Source organism: Salmo salar, chromosome 13 (genome assembly GCF_965601325.2).
Source record: "Salmo salar chromosome 13, fSalSal1, whole genome shotgun sequence".
Taxonomy (NCBI): Eukaryota; Metazoa; Chordata; class Actinopteri; order Salmoniformes; family Salmonidae; genus Salmo; species Salmo salar.
The window spans coordinates 67,456,645-67,470,773 of NC_138303.1; the positions used below are offsets into that span (position 1 = coordinate 67,456,645).

Genomic DNA, 14,129 nt, shown 5'->3' on the forward strand with positions numbered 1-14,129 from the left:
AACATATCAACAATTCCCTCTATACAAGTCTGGAGAATATATCGACGTAAAACCACAAATCCAGATGTTTCTGAAGCTGAGAAATTAGTTGGCGTGTGGGAAGAGTCTGACTTAAGGGAAATGTCAGTTAAAGAACAATGACTTAAGCTGACCAAATGCCTATTTATACCAAATCACGATCTCTTCAAAGTAAGTTACTACATGTAGTTCAGTTCGTAACATTTTTTTAATGAAATGGGCTTTTAAATGATGTATGATTACATGTAGTGAGCTTTGACATTATGGATTTGTCCATTTTAATGTGATTTAAAAATCATAGTAGTTATGACAATAGCATGATAAACAAGTTTGAGATTTTTAATGTTTTTGAAAGTACTAACAGTAAAGGTAGACTCAGCGATATGACGTAGATGCAGAAAGTAAACAGCATAGTGGGTACATTTCCGCAACAACTAACAGCGTTGAAACGTGTGGCTCAACTTCTCTGCTGTTTTGGTGTCCTGGCTACGGCGCTGTGAAGCGTACTCATGCACATGCGCAAATACTGTGTGAGAGCGAAGTCTTGCATCTCGATCGTCTGAATGTCTGCGGTGCTGCTCGTGGCAGTCATTTAGCTGAGTCTACCTTTTTAAAGGTCCCAAACATTCATTCTGATTCCCTTGAGTGGGTGATTAGTACTAACATTTTTAGCATTTCTTTCTATCATGGCTAACTACCAGGAAGTTTGAAAAGACAGGTTTATGGGCGGTAAGCTTATATTCATGAGCTCGCCTTGACTGACAGCTCTTTGATACGCGTATGTCAAGAAACTTGGATTCAGTGTTGCAGTAAAATCATCTCAAGCAAATTTGGTGATATACAATGCAACTCAAACAACATTGATATTGCATGAATGATGTCTTTTTTATACATCTCCCGTATGGCATGTCTCTTGTGATGCGAATCACAGCAGCACTGACGGATGTGCTGACATGACAACTTTGTCAGTTTTGAATGACCCTTCCCCCTCTGTTCCATGCTGGCTGAAGACCTAGCTAGCCAGTAACTAGCTAACACCAGACACAGATGAAAGGGGAAACATATACAGTGCCTTCGGAAAGTATTCAGACCACTTCACTTGTTCCACATTTAGTTAGGTTAAAGCCGCATTCTAAAATGGATTAAAAAAAAAAATAATAATCCTCAGCAATCTACACACAATACCCCATAATGACAAAGTGAAAACAGGTTTGTAGAAATGTTTGCAAATGTGTTATGTAAATAATTTTTTTTTTTTTTTTTTTTTTAAGTATTCAGACCATTTGCTCTGAGACTTGAAATTGAGTGCACCTGTGGTAAATTCAGTTGATTGGACATGATTTGGAAAGGCACACACCTGTCTATATAAGATCCCACAGTTGACAGTGCATGTCAGAGCAAAAAACCAAGCCATGATGTAGAAGGAATTGTCAGTAGAGCTCCGAGACAGGATTGTGCCGAGGTAAAGACTTGGAAGGGTACCAAAACATTTCTGCAGCATTGAAGGCCCCCAAGAACACAGTGGCCTCCACTCTTAAATAGAAGTTTGGAACCACCAAGACTCTTCCTAGAGCTGGCCATCCCGGTCAAACTGAGCAATCGGGGGTGAAGGTTTTTGGTCAGGGAGGTGACCAAGAACCCGATGGTCACTCTGACAGAGTTCCTCTGAAGATGGGAGAGAGAACCTTCCAGAAGGACAACCATCTCTGCAGCACTCCACCAATTAGGCCTTTATGGTAGAGTGACCAGACAGAAGCCGCTCCTCAGTAAAAGGCACATGACAGCCTGCTTGGAGTTTGCCAAAAGGAGAAACAAGATTCTCTGGTCTGATGAAACCAAGATTGAACTCTTTGGCCTGAATGCCAAGCGTCACGTCTGGAGGAAACCTGGCACCATCCCTATGGTGAAGCGTAGTGGTTGCATCATGTTGGGATGTTTTTCAGCGGCAGTGACTGGGAGACTAGTCAGAATCGAAAGATGAACGGCGCGAAGTACAGGGAGATCCATGATGAAAACCTGCTCCAAAGCACTCAGGATCTCAGACTGGGGCATAGGTTCACCTTCCAACAGGACACCGACCCTAAGCACACAGCCAAGACAATGCAGGAGTAGCTTTGGGACAATTCTCTGAATGAGTAGCCCAGCCGTAGCCGAGATTGAACCCGATCAAACATCTATGGAGAGACCTGAAAATAGCTGAGCAGCAACGCTCTCCATCCAACCTGACAAAGCTTGAGAGGATCTGCAGAGAAGAATGGGAGAAACTCCCCAAATACAGGTGTGCCAAGCTTGTAGCATCATACGCAAGAAGACTTGAGGCTATAATCGATGCCAAAGGTGCTTCAACAAAGTACTAATTTAAAGGGACTGAATACTTATGGAAATGTGTTAACTTAGAATTATTTTGCTAATTTATAAAAAATTCAACAGTTTTTGCTTTGTCATTATGTGGTATTATGTGTAGATTGAGGGGGGGGGGAATAAAAAAAATATATATTTTAGATTAAGACTGTAACCTAACAAAGTGGAAAAAGTCAATTGGTCTGACTACTTTCTGAAGGCACCATGTCTTTGCCATAGTTGAATAGTGTAAACTAGTAATTATATTTGCTGACACCCTACAGTCAAATTTTGACACTGACAGACTAGTTATCCCAGCGCCGTTGGTTACAAGGTGGTACTTATTTAAATTGGGTCAAAAATACCACGTTACGTTGGTGTATTAAAATGAGTTAGGTTTACGTCACCCTACGCCCTTAATAATCCCGCCTTTCTGAATCCAAGTGTTTGACATGGGGGAGGGGACAAGTAACTTCATGATCTAACTTTATCAATCTAGAAGCAACAGTAATTTTTCATACTTTGGTCATCATACTTTTGATCTGCTTTCATCCAATTTCATGAGAAATGTTATTTCAGCTTGTGGTGCCTCTCCTTTAAATCCTATTCGAATAAATATTGTTTCCTTTCCCTTACCGTCCTTTCAAATTTTGTGTCAATCCGTAGAGGGGTCACTGAGTGTGTTTTGAGCACGGCCCTAGTCCGCTGATCAAAGCCACGGCTCAGTGGTCTTCTGCTGCAGAGATACTGTAGTGCTGCTGCTCTTCCTGGGCGCTGACTGTGGAGCATTGAGTTTCTGCAGCATGCTTTGTGGAGGTCTGCCATTGGCTGCTGTAGGTACACTCTCTCTAGAAGTCATAGGCTCTATGTATATGGCACACACTGAGCTGCCTGCCTGTGCACCGCATGGCGGTGCTTTGATTTTTTTTTATGCACCTGCAGGGTCACATAGTGCAAGATCCCACGCTTTCTGGGGGTTCTCCCTCAGTCCCATAAGCATTAGTATAAAGCAATAGTAGGGTATTGTGTAACTGTAAACATATAGGCCTAACGTGGGCTATAGGCCTAGTACGGCAATGTTATGCCGTAATTATTACGAGCAATACTTCTGCTCTAGCTAAGACCTGTTGTAACCACTTACTGTATTATAACACCCATATTGGACAGCTGCACAGCTCCTGTCATTTTCCTTGATCTGATTTACTGGTGTAACATTAAATGTGAAAGGCCTCCACCTGCAAGTTGCCTCACTGTGATTACACCAGCCCTGTAATGGTGTCTCTTGATTAATTCGTTTTACAGACACAAACCCAAAGTTATTTTACAAAAAACATCTCCCAGACTTGGATACTGACGCAGTACTGAATTCGGCGTCGTTCTATGAGGGAAGATTCTAGAATTTCGAGACACTCCTCTGGTCTTTGGCTCTACTCCCACGGCTACGCCCATCTAGCGTTAATGCAGGTTTGCATAAAGTCCCCCCTGTCTACGCTGGCAACTCCCCAGACACTCCATTAAGAGAGCTTGTGATGACAGGAACCTTTCAAGGTGTGCATCTAAACTCTTTATACATCTAAATATGGAAGAGAAATGTGCCAGGAGACCCTGTTCTATACAGTGAGTGTAGTTGGCCTATTTGATCTGTCCTGATAGTCATTGTGTATGAACCCAGTGAACTGCTTTGGATTGAGGATAAATCCATTTGAATTCAATCACTTTTTGACAATCATCTTTTTGATTGAACGAATCCTTTAATACATATTTGCCCACTGTAGAAGTGCTCAGAAAGGGATTTTTTTAGACCTGAATGCCAAAACATTCACGAGATGGTGCTCAAAGTTTACATACTGTATTTTGCGTACCCCACCCTACCATGAGACCTCAATGTTTTCAACACTCAAAACTAGAAACGTTTGATATTGATATAATTTTACAAACAGGGTTGTCAAACAATTTGATAATTTCTTAGTGTTTTTAATAAAAATGGTAATTTACATAGATTTTTTTTGTGTAATAATTAAATTGTCAAACTAAAATAAATAAATTACGACTGTCAGGACCAATCCAGTTAACAACCCAAATAAAACTATCAGTAATCAAAGTGCAATCTGTGTACATACACCAAAATATATACTAAGAATATGTACAGAAGTAAATATATTAGTGAGCTATGTCAAGAATCCAGTATATAACTACAGGCTGTGTTTTTTATATAAACAGTATTTAAAAAATGCAATGTACAGCAGTAGATAGTGTTTCCTCTGCTTTCATTTGTGGCGCTGCGCCACAACAGAATCATTGCCACCACACCAAGAGAAACTATTTCTACCAAACGTAGTTTCAATAATATTCTGTGAAGCACATCAGCTGTTCTTCGTAAATAGATCATCTGGCTTCATCACAGTTCTGAAGGTTATTTAGCTCTCTGAGCTGTGGCAGGCAGCCTGCAACTCAAGAAACACAGCGTGCCAGTGCGCAATACAAAACTCTGTGGCGCGAAACACAATTCACTTCAATCACCTCAGTGTACCCGTGTGAGAAACTGCAAGAAAGGTATGTTAGCTTGTTTGTTTGACAATCGTTAGCCAGCCAACTAGTTAAGTACATAAACTACCTATAACCTAAAAACTCTAACATCATTTAGATCTATAGTTGAAGTCAGAAGTTGACTCCAATTTAAGTGTATGTAATTAACTTGTTTTTCAACCACTCCACAAATTTCTTCCTCTCTGGGATATGTGGGACGCTAGCGTCCCACCTCGACAACAGCCAGTGAAATTGCAGGGCGCCAAATTCAAAACAACAGAAATCTCATAATTAAAATTCCTCAAACATACAAGTATTATACACCATTTTAAAGATAAACGTATTGTTAATCCAGCCACAGTGTCTGATTTCAAAAAGGCTTTATGGCGAAAGCATACCATACGATTATGTTATGTTAGCGCCTAGTCACAAAAAAACATACAGCCATTTTCCAGCCAAAGAGAGGAGTCATAAAAAGCAGAAATAGAGAGAAAATGAATCACTAACCTTTGATCTTCATCAGATGGCAGTCATAGGACTTCATGTTACACAATACATGTATGTTTTGTTGGATAAAGTTCCTATTTATATCCAAAAATCTCAGTTTACATTGGCGCGTTATGTTCAGTAATGTTTTTCCTCCAAAACAACCGGTGATTTTGCAGAGAGCCACATCAATTTACAGAAATACTCATCATAAACTTTGATGAAAGATACAAGTGTTATGCATAGGATTATAGATACACTTCTCCTTAATGCAACCGCTGTGTCAGATTTAAAGCTGTACGGTGAAAGCACACCATGCGATAGTCTGAGTACAGCGCTCAGCCACCAAAACAAGCCATACAGATACCCGCCATGTTGTGGAGTCAACAAAAGTCAGAAATAGTGTTATAAATATTCACTTACGTTTGATCTTCACCGGAATGCACTCCCAGGAATCCCAGTTCCACAATAAATGTTTGTTTTGTTCGATAAAGTAAATCTTTATGTCCAAAGTCCAAAAAGTTCCATTACAGTTCGTAGAAACATGTCAAACGATGTATATAATCAATCTTTAGAATATTTTATCATAAATCTTCAATAATATTCCAACCGGACAATTCTTTTGTCTTTAGAAAGGAAAGGAAAGGGAACGGAGCTCGTGCTCACGGCTGCGCGTGATCAACAACTAAAGGCTTTCAGCTGAGGCAGTTACTGTGACTGGTGTTATTCACTCCCCTTTCACAATAGAAGCCTGAAACAATGTTCTAAAGACTGTTGACATCTAGTGGAAGCCTTAGGAAGTGCAATCTGACCAAATTTACACTGTATATTGGAAAGGCAATCACTTGAAAAACTACAAACCTCAGATTTCCCACTTCCTGGCTGGCTTTTTCTCAGGTTTTCTCCTGCCATATGACTTCTGTTATACTCACAGACATCATTCAAACAGTTTTAGAAACTTCAGAGTGTTTTCTATCCAAATCTATATATATCAAATAATATGCATATCCTAGCTTCTGGGACTGAGTAGCAGGCAGTTTACTCTGGGCAAGCTTTTCATCCGGACGTGAAAATACTGCCCCCTATCCCAAAGACGTTAACAAACTAGTTTTGGCAAGTCGGTTAGGACATCTACTTTGTGCATGACACAAGTCACTTTTCCAACAATTGTTTACAGACAGATTATTTCACTTATAATTCACTGTATCACAATTCCAGTGGGTCAGAAGTTTACATACACTAAGTTGACTGTGCCTTTAAACAGCTTGGAAAATTCAAAAAAATTGTCACGGCTTTAGAAGCTTCTGATAGGCTAATTCACATCATTTGAGTCAATTGGAGGTGTACCTGTGGATGTATTTCAAGGCCTACTTTCAAACTCAGTCCCTTTTTGCTTGACATCATGGGAAAATCAAAAGAAATCAGCCAAGACTTCAGAAAAAGATTGTAGACGACCTTGGGAGCAATTTCCAAATGCCTGAAGATACCACATTCATCTGTACAAACAATAGTATGCAAGTATAAACACCATGGGACCACGCAGCCGTCATACCGCTTAGGAAGGAGACGCGTTCTGTCTCCTAGAGATCAGCGTACATTGGTACAAAAAGTGCAAATCAATCCCAGAACAACAGCAAACGACCTTGTGAAGATGCTGGAGGAAACAGGTGCAAAAGTATCTATATCCACAGTAAAACGAGTCCTAGATCGACAACCTGAAAGGCCGCTCAGCAAGGAAGAAGCCACTGCTCCAAAACCACCATAAAGAAGCCAGACTACGTTTTGTAACTGCACATGGGGACAAAGATTGTACTTTTTGGAGAAATGTCCTCTGGTCTGATGAAACAAAAATAGAACTGTTTGGCCATAATGACCATCGTTATGTTTGGAGGAAAAAGAGGGAGGCTTGTAAACCGAAGAACACCATCCCAACCGTGAAGCACGGGGGTGGCAGCATCATGTTGTGGGGGTGCTTTACTGCAGGAGTGACTGGTGCACTTCAAAATAGATGGCAACATAAGGAAAATTATGTGGATATATTGAAGCAACATCTGAAGACATCAGTCAGGAAGTTAAAGCTTGGTCGCAAATGGGTCTTCCAAATGGATAATGACCCCAAGCATACTTCCAAAGTTGTTGCAAAATGACTTAAGGACAACAAAGTCAAGGTATTGGAGTGGCCATCACAGAGCCCTGACCTTAATAATCCTGTAGAAAATTTGTGGGCAGAACTTAAAGCGTGTGCGAGCAAGGAGGCCTACAAACCTGACTCAGTTACACCAGCTCTGTCAGGAGGAATGGGCCAAAATTCACCCAACTTATTGTGGGACGCTTGTGGAAGGCTACCTGAAACGTTTGACCCAAGTTAAACAATTTAAAAGCAACGCTACCGAATACTAATTGAGTGTATGTAAACTTCTGACCCACTGGGAATGTGATGAAATAAATAAAAGCTGAAATAAATCATTCTCTCCACTATTATTCTGACATTTCACATTCTTAAAATAAAGTGGTGATCCTAACTGACCTAAGACATGGAATTTTTACTAGGATTAAATGTCAGGAATTGAGTTTAAATGTACTTGGCTAAGGTGTATGTAAACTTCCGACTTCAACTGTATAATATTGCTGCCACAATTGAAAACTGCAAGGCCAGCTATTGAATATCCACAAGTAACGTTATGTTGATGATAGAAAAATGGTTATCTAACGTTAATAATCTAGCAAGTTAGGTAGTTTGTTTGGAACTGTATCGTGCAAGAAAGATGGCTCCATTTATCTGTCTTCAATTAGATTTTATTTTTCTCAGACGAGTTAATTGAAGTACACTGCTCAAAATAATAAAGGGAACACTTAAACAACACAATGTAACTCCAAGTCAATCACACTTCTGTGAAATCAAACTGTCCACTTAGGAAGCAACACTGATTGACAATAAATGTCACGTGCTGTTGTGCAAATGGAATAGACAACAGGTGGAAATTATAGGCAATTAGCAAGACACCCCCAATAAAGGAGTGGTTCTGCAGGTGGGGACCACAGACCACTTCTCAGTTCCTATGCTTCCTGGCTGATGTTTTGGTCACTTTTGAATGCTGGCGGTGCTTTCACTCTAGTGGTAGCATGAGACGGAGTCTACAACCAACACAAGTGGCTCAGGTAGTGCAGCTCATCCAGGATGGCACATCAATGTGAGCTGTGGCAAGAAGGTTTGCTGTGTCTGTCAGCGTAGTGTCCAGAGCATGGAGGCGCTACCAGGAGACAGGCCAGTACATCAGGAGACGTGGAGGAGGCCGTAGGAGGGCAACAACCCAGCAGCAGGACCTCTACCTCCGCCTTTGTGCAAGGAGAACCAGGAGAAGCACTGCCAGAGCCCTGCAAAATGACCTCCAGCAGGCCACAAATGTGCATGTGTCTGCTCAAACGGTCAGAAACAGACTCCATGAGGGTGGTATGAGGGCCCGACGTCCACAGGTGGGGGTTGTGCTTACAGCCCAACACCGTGCAGGACGTTTGGCATTTGCCAGAGAACACCAAGATTGGCAAATTCGCCACTGGCTCCCTGTGCTCTTCACAGATGAAAGCAGGTTCACACTGAGCACGTGACAGACGTGACAGAGTCTGGAGACGCCGTGGAGAACGTTCTGCTGCCTGCAACATCTTCCAGCATGACCGGTTTGGCGGTGGGTCAGTCATGGTGTGGGGTGGCATTTCTTTGGGGGGCCGCACAGCCCTCCATGTGCTCGCCAGAGGTAGCCTGACTGCCATTAGGTACCGAGATGAGATCCTCAGACCCCTTGTGAGACCATATGCTGGTGCGGTTGGCCCTGGGTTCCTCCTAATGCAAGACAATGCTAGACCTCATGTGGCTGGAGTGTGTCAGCAGTTCCTGCAAGAGGAAGGCATTGATGCTATGGACTGGCCCGCCCGTTCCCCAGACCTGAATCCAATTGAGTACATCTTGGACATCATGTCTCGCTCCATCCACCAACGCCACGTTGCACCACAGACTGTCCAGGAGTTGGCGGATGCTTTTGTCCAGGTCTGGGAGGAGATCCCTCAGGAGACCATCCGCCACCTCATCAGGAGCATGCCCAGGCGTTGTAGGGAGGTCATACAGGCACGTGGAGGCCACACACACTACTGAGCCTCATTTTGACTTGTTTTAAGGACATTACATCAAAGTTGGATCAGCCTGTAGTGTGGTTTTCCACTTTTAATTTTGAGTGTGACTCCAAATCCAGAGCTCCATGGGTTGATAAATTGGATTTCCAATGATTATTTTTGTGTGATTTTGTTGTCAGCACATTCAACTATGTGAAGAAAAAGTATTTACTAAGATTATTTCTTTCATTCAGATCTAGGATGTGTTGTTTAAGTGTTCCCTTTATTTTTTGGAGCAGTATATTTCCAGCCACAGCAGCAAAATAGAAAGGGGGAGCAGGGACAAGTGTCGGGTAACGTTAACTTAGCTAGCTAATGGCAAATCAGCCTGATTTTTATATGAAACTTTCTTTAGATAGCTTAAGCTTTTAAAGAGTTAGCTATCCTTTTTATAATAAGTGTGTCACTTTACTAGACCGAGACGAGGCAGAATCCTGGGAGTGAGTTAGGGTTGCATGAGGGACAACATTTTTAAGAGGAGAGGAAAGCCAGGAGGGTAGATGGAAGGAGTAGAGGAGGAGAGCTGAGTAAGGCCAAGTGCGTACCACTGGCAATCCAGATGTGACCCAAAGTGACTTTAAATTGACAGACTGAAGCTGTGGCTATATAATACGCCACACGGTTAGTCAAATGTCCTTTAATTTGGCTACGGGCTAAAAATGTTTCTGCATATTTAGTCTGTACTAGTCTGCAGCATTATGTATTTATTTTTGAGCCAACTCCACTAGGACCTCGATGGCCCAATGGGTTTCTGGGTGCATTCATCATCGAGGAGGAGAGGGAGAGGCCAGGTGGACAAGACCAGGGTGCAGTTCTGGGTTCGGTTCAGAAAGAAGGTAAAAACATTTGTTTTCAAATGCTGTGACTAAACCAATGTTACATCCTGTGTGTTGAATAAACTAAAATGGCTATTAATTCCTTATTTTCTCTTTTGTGCTGTAATTAGGTAATGGATCCATATCTTGTTGGCCTTCAGGACAGCCTAGACCGGCGGTTCCAACACCGGTACATTCTGGGGGGCCTTCAGTCTGTTGGGACCTCAGCCTGCTTTCTCCTGGTTCTCTTACAAGCAACATGTGCTTGTTGGAGCATTCAAGGTATGGCATTGAGTGTGAGTCTTTTTGAAGAGAACATTTTAGGGCAGTGTTGCCCAACCCTTTTTCCTGTTGAACTACCACTCTGTTGGCTCTTTAATGTTGTATATATTTTTGTATTTCAGGGGTTGGACCAGATGATGGCAATGACAAAGCTGGCCTCGCAGTTTGAGTGGAGGCAATCTACACTTTTTTTATTATCCAGCTGGCAGCAATCACACTGACTATACCAGTGTATTCCGTTAGTTGTGAGAGGGACTTCTCTGCAATGAAACGAGTAAGAACATTTAAATGTTGAAGTAGAGCCTCTTTGTCCCACTCCCGTGTCTTATTATTCTTTGTTATTGCAGGTCAAAACAAACTTGAGGAACAGACTGCAGGGAGAGCATCTTGCGTCATTCTCTCTCTTTCCCCCCCCCCCCCCCCAATCAAGGAGCTCAATTACAGGAGGGCGTTGGAAATCTTTTTCCAAAAGCCCAGAAGAATAAAGTGCTCTGACCAAGGCTGTTACCTAAGTCAGAACTAGGTTTTTGTCAGAACCTGGAAAGAGATTTCCAACACCCTCCTTTTGTGATGAACATGAATCAGGGGGCTGTAATTCATGTTCCTCTGTTACTTTTGTCAATATAAACGTTTTTAGTTCAGAAAGGTCTCTGTTGTGTTTCTTTAGATGGCTGCAGCACTCAACCTTAAATTGCATCCTGTATACTATAATCATTTTACCAATACCTTATTGAGCTCATTTCTAGGAGTGGAAATATATTTAAGATTTCAGTTTTTTTTCCTTTAAAAAGTCACCAGAACCAAGCTTTTCAGTACTTGTTTTGGGAGAGAGGACCTTGGAACACTGAGAATGAGCTATGTGAAGAGTTGAGTATATGAATAAGAATACAGTATTTAATCCAGTATATAAATACTGTGTATAAATAGTGTAATGAAAATGCAATAGTAGTAGATGTATTAGAATGAGCAATATGAAAGGGAAAGGAAGAATACATTATATGAATACAGTGTTAAAGACAGTATAAAGGAAACGGTCCCGTGTTTAATGTCTCAATATACAGTGCTTTCGGAAAGCACTGTATAAGACTCCTTGACTTTTTCCACATTTTGTTACGATACAGCCTTATTCTACAATTGAGGAAACAAAAAATGTAATCCATCAACACATAATGACAGTGAAAACTTTTATTTTTTTTAATGTTTGCAAATGTATTAAAGAAAAAAATGACACCTTATTTGCATAAGTATTCAGACCCTTTGCTTTGAGACCCTAAATTGAGCTCAGGTGCATCCTTTTTCCATTGATCATCCATGAGCTGTTTTTACAATTTGATTGGAGTCCATCTGTGGTAAATTATATTGATTGGACATGATTTAGAAAGGCACACGCCTGTCTATTTAAGTCCCACAGTTGACAGTGCATGTCAGATGAAAAACCAAGCCATGAGGTCGAAGGAATTGTCTGTAGAGATCCAAGACAGGATCGTGTCAAGGCACAGATCTGGGGAAGGGTACCAACAAATGTATTCAGCATTGAAGGTCCCGAAGAACACAGTGGCCTCTCATTCTTAAATAGAAGAAGTTTGGAACCACCAAGACTTACTAGAGCTGGTCTCCCGGCCAAACTGAGCAATCGGGGGAGAAGGGCCTTGGCCAGAGTTCCTCTGTGGAGATGGGAGAACCTTCCAGAAGGACAACCATCTCTGCAGCACTCCACCAATCAGGCCTTCATGCTAGAGTGGCCAGAATGAAGCTGTTCCTCAGTAAAATGCACATGACAGCCCACCTGGAGTTTGCCAAAAGGCACCTAAAGGACTCTGACCATGAGAAAGATTCTCTGGTCTGATGATAGCAAGATTGAACTCTTTGGCCTGAATGCCAAGTGTCACGTTTGGAGGAAACCTGGCACCATCCCTACGGTGGAGCATGGTGGTAGCAGTATCATGCTGTAGGGATGTTTTTCACGGGCAGGGACTGGGAGACTAGTCAGGATCGAGGGGAAAGTTGAACGGAACAAAGAACAGGGAGATCCTTGATGAAAACCCACTCCAGTGTGCTCAGGGCCTCAGACTGGGTCTAAGGTTCATCGACCCTAAGCACACAGCCAAGACAATGCAAGAGTGGCTTCAGTCTATGAATGACCTTGAGCGGCCTAGCCAGAGCCCGGACTTGAACCCGATTCAAATATCTCAGGAGAGACCTGAAAATAGCTGTGCAGCTACACTCCCCATTGAACCTGATAGAGAAGAGAAGAATGGGAGAAACTCCCCAAATACAGGTGTGCCAAGCTTGTAGGCCAGGTACTTCTATGCGTGCACGGGCTCAGGCACCAGACCATTATTCCTCCTTCACCAAACTTTACAGCTGGCACTATGTGGTGTTCTAATGGCATCCGGCAAAGCCAGATTCATCTGTCGGACTGCCGGATGGTGAAGTGTGATTCATCACTCCACTGAACGTGTTTCCACTGCTCCAGAGTCCAATGTTGATGAGTTTTACACCACTCCGGCCAACGCTTGTGCATGGTGATCTTAGGCTTGTGTGCCTAAGATCACCATGGAAACCCATTTCATGAAGCTCCCGACGAACAGTTGTTGTGCTGACGTTGCGTCCAGAGGCAGTTTGAAACTCAATAGTGAGTGTTGCAACCGAAGACGGACGATTTTTACGCGCTCCAGCACTCGGCGGTCCCGTTCTGTGAGCTTGTGTGGCCTACCATTTCGTGGCTGAGCTTCACAATAACATCTTAAATGCAAGTAAAACTAAATGCATGCTCTTCAACTGATGGCTGCCCGCACCCGCCCGCCCGTCTCGCATCACTACTCTGGACGGTTCTGACTTAGAATATGTGGACAACTACAAATACCTAGGTGTCTGGTTAGACTGGGAAATCTCATTCCAGACTCCCATTAAGCATCTCCAATCCAAAATTAAATCTAGAATCGGCTTCCTATTTCGCAACAAAGCATCCTTCACTCATGCTGCCAAACATACCCTCGTAAAACTGACCATCCTACCGATCCTTGACTTCGGCGATGTCATTTACAAAATAGCCTTCAACACTCTACTCAACAAATAGACTACATTCAATCACAGTGCCATCCGTTTTGTCACCAAAGCCCCATATACTACCCACCACTGCAATCTGTATGCTCTCGTTGGCTGGCCCTCACTTCATATTCGTCGCCAGATCTTCTCCACTGGCTCCAGGTCATCTATAAGTCCTTGCTAGGTAAAGCCCCGCCTTATCTCAGCTCACTGGTCACCATAGCAGCACCCACCTGTAGCACTCGCTCCAGCAGGTATATTTCACTGGTCCCCCCCCCAAAGCCAACTCCTCCTTTGGCCGCCTTTCCTACGAGTTCTCTGCTGCCAATGACTGGAACGAATTGCAAAAATCACTGAAGCTGGAGGCTCATATCTCCCTCACTAACTTTAAGCATCAGCTGTCAGAGCAGCTTACGGATCATTGCACCTGTACATAGCCCATCTGTAAAT

General features: G+C 42.6%; 1 protein-coding gene across 4 annotated transcripts in view; it reads left to right on the forward strand.

The window, feature by feature from the left end:
* The window catches only part of LOC106567579 (14-3-3 protein epsilon), a 47,477-nt gene that overhangs the window by 16,729 nt on the left and 16,619 nt on the right, over positions 1 to 14,129 (forward strand). For 2 of the 4 annotated variants that reach the window (XM_014137064.3, XM_014137065.3), the window contains exons 2-4: positions 10,263 to 10,370; positions 10,481 to 10,631; positions 10,754 to 10,905. The exons of the other annotated variants lie outside the window; for them this stretch is intronic. The gene's annotated coding sequence lies outside the window, so the exon portion shown is untranslated. The remainder of the gene's footprint in view (positions 1 to 10,262; positions 10,371 to 10,480; positions 10,632 to 10,753; positions 10,906 to 14,129) is intronic. 4 annotated transcript variants of the gene reach the window in all.